This window comes from Oncorhynchus mykiss, chromosome 14 (genome assembly GCF_013265735.2).
Source record: "Oncorhynchus mykiss isolate Arlee chromosome 14, USDA_OmykA_1.1, whole genome shotgun sequence".
NCBI classification, from domain to species: Eukaryota; Metazoa; Chordata; class Actinopteri; order Salmoniformes; family Salmonidae; genus Oncorhynchus; species Oncorhynchus mykiss.
Window position 1 is genome coordinate 14,185,943 of NC_048578.1, and position 8,503 is coordinate 14,194,445.

The 8,503-nt window shown below is 41.3% G+C and overlaps 1 protein-coding gene across 2 annotated transcripts in view; it reads right to left on the reverse strand.

Annotated features, from left to right (window-relative positions):
* The window catches only part of LOC110488874 (polycomb group RING finger protein 3), a 43,633-nt gene extending 36,286 nt beyond the window's left edge, over positions 1–7,347 (reverse strand). Inside the window, exon 1 of one of the 2 annotated variants that reach the window (XM_021561310.2) lies at positions 7,221–7,347. The gene's annotated coding sequence lies outside the window, so the exon portion shown is untranslated. The remainder of the gene's footprint in view (positions 1–7,220) is intronic. The other variant, XM_021561311.2, reaches the window with a different exon arrangement.
* Positions 7,348–8,503: the final 1,156 nt, after the last annotated feature.

Below are 8,503 nucleotides of genomic sequence, written 5' to 3' on the forward strand. Positions count from 1 at the left end.
TAGACTGTTAAACAGCCATCACTAACATTGAGTGGCTGCTGCCAACATACTTCTTCAAATCTCTAGCCACTTTAATAATTCAAAATTGGATGTAATAAATGTATCACTAGTCACTTTAAACAATGCCACTTTATATCATGTTTACGTACCCTACATTACTCATCTCATATGTATATACTGTACTCTATACCATCTGCTGCATCTTGCCTATGCTGTTCGGCCATAGCTCATTCATATATTTATATGTACATATTCTTATTCCTTATTTTACACTTGTGTGTATAAGGTAGTTGTTGTGAAATTGTTAGATTACTTGTTAGATATTACTGCACGGTCAGAACTAGAAGCACAAGCATTTCGCTACACTCGCACTAACATCTGCTAACCATGTGTATGTGACCAATAACATTTGATTTGATTTGATCAGACTACTGCAACAGGAGTGATACAGGGGGAGGGGATAAGGAACAAACAAGCCATGTTGTTTTCTTTCATTAACTCAGTAGCACAGGCCATCAGCTAAAAACTATATTTAAGAGAACTTTGGGGGCCTCCCGAGTGGCGAAGAGGTCTAAGGCACTGCATTGCAGTGCTAGAGGCATCACTACAGACCTGGGTTAGATCCCAGGCTATATCACAACCGGCCTTGACTGGGAATCCTATAGGTGTTTCCTCCGACACATTGGTGCGGCTGGCTTCCGGGTTAAGCGGATGGGTGTTAAGTAGCGCGGTTTGGCGAGTCATGTTTCAGAGGAAGCCTGACTCGACCTTCGCCTCCCGAGACCATAGGGGAGTTGCAGCGATGAGACAAGGTCGAAATTGGGGAGAAAAAGGGGGTAAAATACAACAACAAATAATATATATATATATATATACACCTGAAGAATATATATACATACATATACACAAATACACAATGCCTTCGGAAAGTATTCAGACCCCTCTATCTTGGTTTCATCAGACCAGAGAATCCTGTTTCTCATGGTCAAAGAATCTTTAGGTGCCATTCGGAAAACTCCAAACGGGCTGTCATGTGCCTTTTACTGAGGAGTTGCTTCCGTCTGGCTACTCTACCATATAGGCCTGATTGGGGGAGTTCTGCAGAGATGGTTGTCCTTCTGGAAGGTTCTCCCATCTCCACAGAAGAACTATATAGCTCTGTCAGAGTGACCATCGGGTTCTTGGTCACCTCCCTGACCAGGGCCCTTCTTCCCCGACTGCTCAGTTTGGCCGGACGGACAGCTCTAGGAAGAGACTTGGTGGTTTCAAACTTCTTCCATTTAAGAATGATGGAGACCACTGTGTTCTTGGGAACCTTCAATGCAGCAAAAATGTCTTGGTACCCTTCCCCAGATCTGTGCCTCAACACAATCCTGTCTTGGAGCTCTACGAGCAATTCCTTCAACCTCATGGCTTGGTTTTTGCTCTGACATGCACTGTCAGCTGTGGTACCTTATATAGACAGGTGTGTACCTTTCCAAATCAAATCCAAACAATTGCATTTTCCACGGGTGGACTCTGATGAAGTTGTGGAAACATCTCAAGGATGATCAATGGTAACAGGATGCACCTGAGCTCAATTTCGAGTCTCATAGCAAAGGGTCTGAATACTTATGTAAATAAGTATCTGTTTTTATCTAATCAATTCTAGAATAAGGCTGTAATGTAACAAAATGTGGAAAAACTCAAGGGATCTGAATACTTTCTGAAAGCACTGTATATAAATATATAAAAATAAGATAACTTTGATCTAGTGGTTGGGTTTGCCTTGAATCAAATTGCTAGATAGCCAGGGCCCTCTTCTGGGGTACTAGGGCAGGATTCCCCAACTGACGGGCCGCGGGGGTTTTATACGTTTTTTTTTGGTTCGAATTTTCATTTTTGGACATGAAAGACTGTAAAAACACCAGGAATACAGCTGCAAGTATTCCGACGCATAACGGAGAGACACGTGATTGTATATAAATGTAAGCTAGGTTTTAAATGATTATGTTTTAGTTCCATATTATAGCTGTTTGGGCTTCTTGTGGTCAATTTGCCCTCCGCTTAAGATAAAAAACATCGGCCTACAGCTGAATCTAGTTGATGATCCCTGCACTAGGCAATTTTTGTTTAAATGTGTCTTGTAGAGGATGTAGAAGTTGTCAGTATAGTAGAATTCATGCCTAGGCCTACATTTTCAGTCTATAACACAGCTCTCTGTTTTCACTTTTGCGGTAACGAGAAAACAATGTCAACCTTCGAGTTTTTACCTGAAGTAAAGTTTATATTTTTTAACTAAAACATATGCTGTGGAATCTGCATGTTGAAAACATGTGTATGAATGCCCTAGATTCCACGACAGTGCATGGCAAAGGGGACGGGGACGGGGGTATATTTCCACATATGAAGTGTATCCTAAACCAATTGTTACTTCAAAGATTGTCTGGCATGACACAAACTAAACCATGGCTAGTGTTCCAATTAAGGCTCTATGTTCAGATACACTTGACGAGGCCAGCTGGTGTTATTTAAGCTAATAGAAGGCTATGGCCCTTCAGCATTAATGTATCCTAAATAAATCATTTTCTTGAAACACATGAATGATGTGTGATTGTTCATCAGTTAATTTCAAGGTGTGTTTGTTGTGTCTTTTGAACTGGTATAGGCTTGGTTGTAGGTGGACAGTGCATCAACAATCTCCAATTTGGAGATGCAGCCAAAAATAATTTGATAAAGACAACTTTCACTCGCTTTAAAAAAAAAAGTCATTTTTGTGACTTCTAGTATAAAACAGTTGTGTTTCGGGCTGCCATGGCCTTCGTTTTAATTAGTAAAGTACATGCCAGGCATGATCCCGCTGAATTCCATCTGTCAGAGTGTCAGTCGGCCTCCTTAGGTCCAAGTGCCCGCTCTACTGACCCACAGGGGAATGACACCACTGACCCACGAGTAAAGTAATAACTTGCTATAGAGTCTGGTACCTGAGAGGTCGCTTTAGGTCACTTCACCCTAAATGGGTGCAGCAGTGCAAGTGTGATGACACGGGGTGCTTGACTGTGGATAAATAGTTTGAAGCTATGAGAACAATGAGAGAGTAGAAAGCAGCCATTTGAAGGTTCTATATAATCCTTCTCCAGAGAAGGAAACAAAGAAATGCGTTGTATGTAAACACTGTAATGATTTTGTGCAGTCCTCTTGCCATTGTTAAAAAAAACAGAGCTATGTTAAACATCAGACTTCAACACCTCCACAAAAAGGCTGTTGTAAACTAACACATCTTAAAACGGAACCTTCAATACAGACATTACACCATTAGAAATTGGAACCGGCACTATATAAGCAAGTCACAACCTATTCGGTTCATGAACACAGCCGAAACATCCAATTTGAACAATTTAGCCCGTCTGAAAGCTAACACACAGTTGAATCGTCATTGAGTCTGAATTTGGTAGACTAGCCGTTGCCCCACACGTTTGTCACAGATGTTTCTCAAATAAATCGTATTTGTTACTGAAATTAAGGGAGAACTTTACATTGCAACACAGACTAAAGTGGGAATAACATGGCAATAGTGTGGTAACAAGTTAAAGTGACACACTGAACATGTATTCCTCTCAGACGTCCAGAAGACCATAGGACGCAGGGTCTAGTGTTTGATTTGTGATTGGATTACTTGAATTGCTTCACACAGCCTTCACATTACCAATCTCAAATTGGCTGAATTGACAAGTGTATCTGGATTCAGTCCAGTGCCCATCAGTAAGCTAGAATTCAGAGATGTAGCTAAATGCATGAATGATAGTGTTTCCCCAAGCCTTGGAATATGGCCTAACAGGCTATAGGCCCATCTGTCAAACTTAGTAAGTAACAGCCAGTGGATATAAAATCAGTAGTTGTTCCTTTGATCAAGCCATGAGGTTGAAGGAATTGTCCATAGAGCTCCAAGACAGGATTGTGTCGAGGCATAGATTTGGGAAAGGGTACCAAAACATTTATGCAGCATTGAAGGTCCCCAAGAACACAGTGGCCATCATTCTTAAATGGAAGAAGTTTGGAACCACCTAGACTCTTCCTAGAGCTGGCCGCCAGACCAAACTGAGCATTCGGGGAGAAGGGCCTTGGTTAGGGAGGTGACCAAGAACCCAATGGTCACTCTGACAGAGCTCCAGAGTTTCTCTGTGGAGGTGGGAGAACCTTCCAGAAGGACAACCATCTCCACACCACTCCACCAATCAGGCCTGTTTGGTAGAGTGGCCAGACGGAAGCCACTCCTCAGTAAAAGGCACATGACAGCCCTTTTGGAGTTTTCCAAAAGGCACCTAAAGACTCTCAGACCATGAGAAACAAGATTCCCTGGTCTGATGAAACCAAGATTGAACTCTTTGGCCTGGCACCTTCCCTACAGTGAAGCATGTTGGTGGCAGCATCATGTAGTGGGGATGTTTTTCAGCAGCAGGGACTGGGAAACTAGTCAGGATTGAGGCAAAGATGAACGAAGCAAAGTACTGAGAAATCCTTGAAAACCTGCTCTAGAGCACTCAGGACTTCAGACAGGGGAGAAGGTTCACCTTCCAACAGGACAACGATCCTAAGCACACAGCCAAGACAATGTAGGAGTGGCTTCGTGACAAGTCTCTGAATGTCCTTTAGTGGCCCAGCCAGAGCCCAGACTTGAACCAGATCTAACATCTCTGAAGAGACCTGAAAATAGCTGTGCAGCAACGCTCCCCATCCAACTTGACAGAGCTTGAGAGGATCTGCAGAGAAGAATTTAAGAAACTCCACAAATACAGGTGTGCCAAGCTTGTAGCATCATATCCAAGGAGAATCAAGTCTGTAATCGCTGTCAAAGGTGCTTCAACAAAGTACTGAGTAAAGGGTCTGAATGCTGATATTTCAATTTTTCTCCCCAATAAATTAGCTAAATATATTTTTTAACTGTTTTTGCTTTGTCATTATGGGGTATTGTGTGTAGATTGATGAGCAAAAAAACTATTAAACCAGTTTTAGAATAAGGCTGTAATTTAACTAAATGTGGAAAAGGTCAAGGTGTCTGAATACTTTCCAAAGGCACTGTATGTCAAACCACGTGTGTGTGTCAAACCACTGAATTTACTTACATAACCTGTTGTGTGAACCAGTTTTCGATATGTCTCTAAGGCTGTGACAATACCAGTATTGCAATATTTTTTCCATTGCACAAATGAAAACACAAAGCAGACCTAACTCTTCAGTCCTTTAAAAACCTGCTGGATGTAAAATATTGTGTGCTTTAACTTGGAAAATAAATAAATGTGACTCTGGATGAAAGCACAATGATGTTTGTTTCAAACATTATGGCTGTTTTCATAAAGAAGTTAAATCTGCTTTGTGTTTTGTTTCCTTGCTACGATACTAACAGGTATCGCGATACTGGTATCGTCCCGGCCCTAATGTTGACATACAACAGCAACAGTCAGGGAAGTAAACTGTTACAGTTAGGACCTACTTCCCTCTACGGGTGTAATCCTAATCCCCTCACGAGTGTAGAAAAAGTGACAGGCCAACACAGGTCTGGTTTTATTCACAAAATGAATAGGCCTTGTCATTCACCAGGTCTATAACAACAATGTGTTACCATTTTCTTGTGTCTGTATATGCTGACATAATTTCAAGAAGGGGTGTAGTGAGATATGGTTCAAGGGGGTGATGTCTGGTTTATGGTTCATCTGTTGTTTTGCTCTGCTGGTCACTGATTGGGATTCTCAGTAACAACAGTCAACACACCTTGACAAAGAATTTGGTATGGAATAGAACTTTATGGAACGGACCTTAATCCCAAAATGTTGGTGGATTCCCCAAATTATTTGGAATTTGGCATTTCCGTAAAATGTATTTAGGTGGTAGACCCTTGTATAATTACCAAAACCCCTCAACCTCATTACAATGTAATAACTACAATGTAACAACGAGGTTGATGTCATAGTAGGCTAATTACAGTGTTACCACGGGTATAAGAGCAACTTTACACATGGGCTATTCTATACACTGCTGGACATACTAGCCATAACATCATGGACAGAGAGAACAACACGAAGCTGTAGCCTAATGGCCAGTATTTCCACCACCATGGAGGGGCAATCAACACCTTCATGTGGAATTTTTGTATGGCTACTGTGTTTCTTTGTAAAGTGTGAGTGGATTTGTTAGATAAGCCTGTTCATAACAAAGGCTGTTATGAAGAGAAATACAGCTTTCTTTATTGCTCTAATGATACTGTCTCATTGATTGAGTGGACTAGAGATCCTGATCAACAACACTCAACATAGCCAATGAATGGCTCTCTGCAATTCTTCCCTGACTACGACATTTGCATAACCTATGTCAACCAGGAATGAAGAAGCTGTTCATGTTGAGATATATTTATGATTTACAGGTTAAGTAACATAGAGAATATTGGCTAGTAATATGCTAAGTAGTCAATTATACAATGAAAGTTGAGGATGTTTGTGCCTGCCTGCCTTTGGGATTTATTGTTGTAACAGTAAAAAAACATTGAATCCCTACATAGGCTGAAGCCAGGAAAACCCACCTAAGTTTAGCTTGTATAGCCACTTGGCTATTGTGGCTTGTCCCTCGGAGCAATTGACATATTGCTGTCCCTTATTACAAGACATCAATCTAGCTACCAAAAGAGAGAGACTTGTTGGCTCGGCCCTTCACCAAAATCCCACAATGTCACAGTTCCATACAGTTAGATGGGGGCGAAATAGCCCCTTCTAATCATAAACTCTCTTTTGTCTAGATTTAATCAGGTGGCTACAACTACACCCTCGTGCATTAACACCGAACTTTCGAAGCCCGAAAGGGTTAATGGTGGACCATGGTTTTTCAAGAACATTCCAGGCAATGGGAAAGATTGGTTTGTCGCTCCAAACAACACAAATATTATGGGAGACATGTGAGCGTCTACGAGAGCTCCCGTCGTATAGAACAAAAAGAGAGCTTTACTGCTATCCACACCCTCCCTTCTAATGCACTTTTCCTTGAAAAGGATCCCGGTGTCTAACTGCAGGGCCCGGCGCCGCCATACACTACCACATAGGCACATAAAACAACACGTATAGCATGCCCATACCACCAAGCGGAAAAGGCACAGACAAAAATGAATAAGAACAATACAAATCGCAGCCATAAATCACCAATAGACGCACCAATGCATTAATACGCCTAAAATCCTTCAAGTCAAAATAACTAACCTGTTTAGGAACAGTACAGTCCGCTGGACATTGGGTTGAATCCGATTTAAATCCACTATCAGTAAAACAAAGAGGCGAAAAAGTCCGGCCAATCCCGAAACAGGCCGAAACACCTCTTGGAGCTTGGCTGAGCATGCGCAGATTAGTCGAGGGGGAGGAGGGTTAGTCGAGGGGGAGGAGGGTTGAATGAGAGTAGACGAACAGACAACATTGTATCGAGCTCCCAATTCATTTCGAAGAAACAATTATTGTGATACATTTTTTATATATTTTAGAATTCCGCGAAACTCTCAGAAAGAAAACTCAGATATAAAGGTTTAGAAAATTGGGGAATCACAATGAAAATCACAATTAAATAAATGTTGGTTTTTGGGCAAGACATGAGGAGAATCTTGTCAGAATACGTTTCTTTGCTGTAGGCCTAATGTTGAATTTCTGTAATGCTATTACAGTCAACCTACATTTGAAGCCTGAGATGTAGCACATTGCTTATAGGCTACAGTAGGATCTCAAAAGTCAAAGTGCTTATGTGCTAAAATGTACAGTAACGTAGAATGATACTGACAAATAGAGCAATATTTTTGACGTTGGGATTTTTTATCATTACTGTGTAATAAGGTGCTTATAAATGGCCTAGAGGTCTTTCTTACAAGATCACACTTTCAATGTTTCAGATGTGTTCAGTGGATTGGGTTGGAGTATTTCTCCTGTCAACTGACATTTACTCCTGAGGTGCTGACCTGTTGCACCCTCAACAACTACTGTGATTATTATTATTTGACCTTGCTGGTCATTTATGAACATTTGAACATCTGGGCCATGTTCTGTTATAATCTCCACCAGGCACAGTCAGAAGAGCACTGGCCACCCCTCATAGCCTGGTTCCTCTCTAGGTTTCTTCCTAGGTTTTGGCCTTTCTAGGGAGTTTTTCCTAGCCACCGTGCTTCTACACCTGCATTGCTTGCTGTTTGGGGTTTTAGGCTGGGTTTCTGTACAGCACTTTGAGATATCAGCTGATGTAAGAAGGGCTATATAAATACATTTGATTTTGATTTGATTGAATTTCACGAAACATTTGATCACTCTGTTGTTGCTGAGAATTTTTCTGTGCAGCAGGAAATGCAGATGAATGTTGTGATTTACACTACATTACCAAATGTATGTGGACACCTGCTCATCGACTATCTCATTACAAAATCATGGTCATTAATGTGGAATTGGTTCCCCCTTTGCTGCTATAACAGCCTCCAATCTTCTGGGAATGCTTTCCACTAGATGTTGGA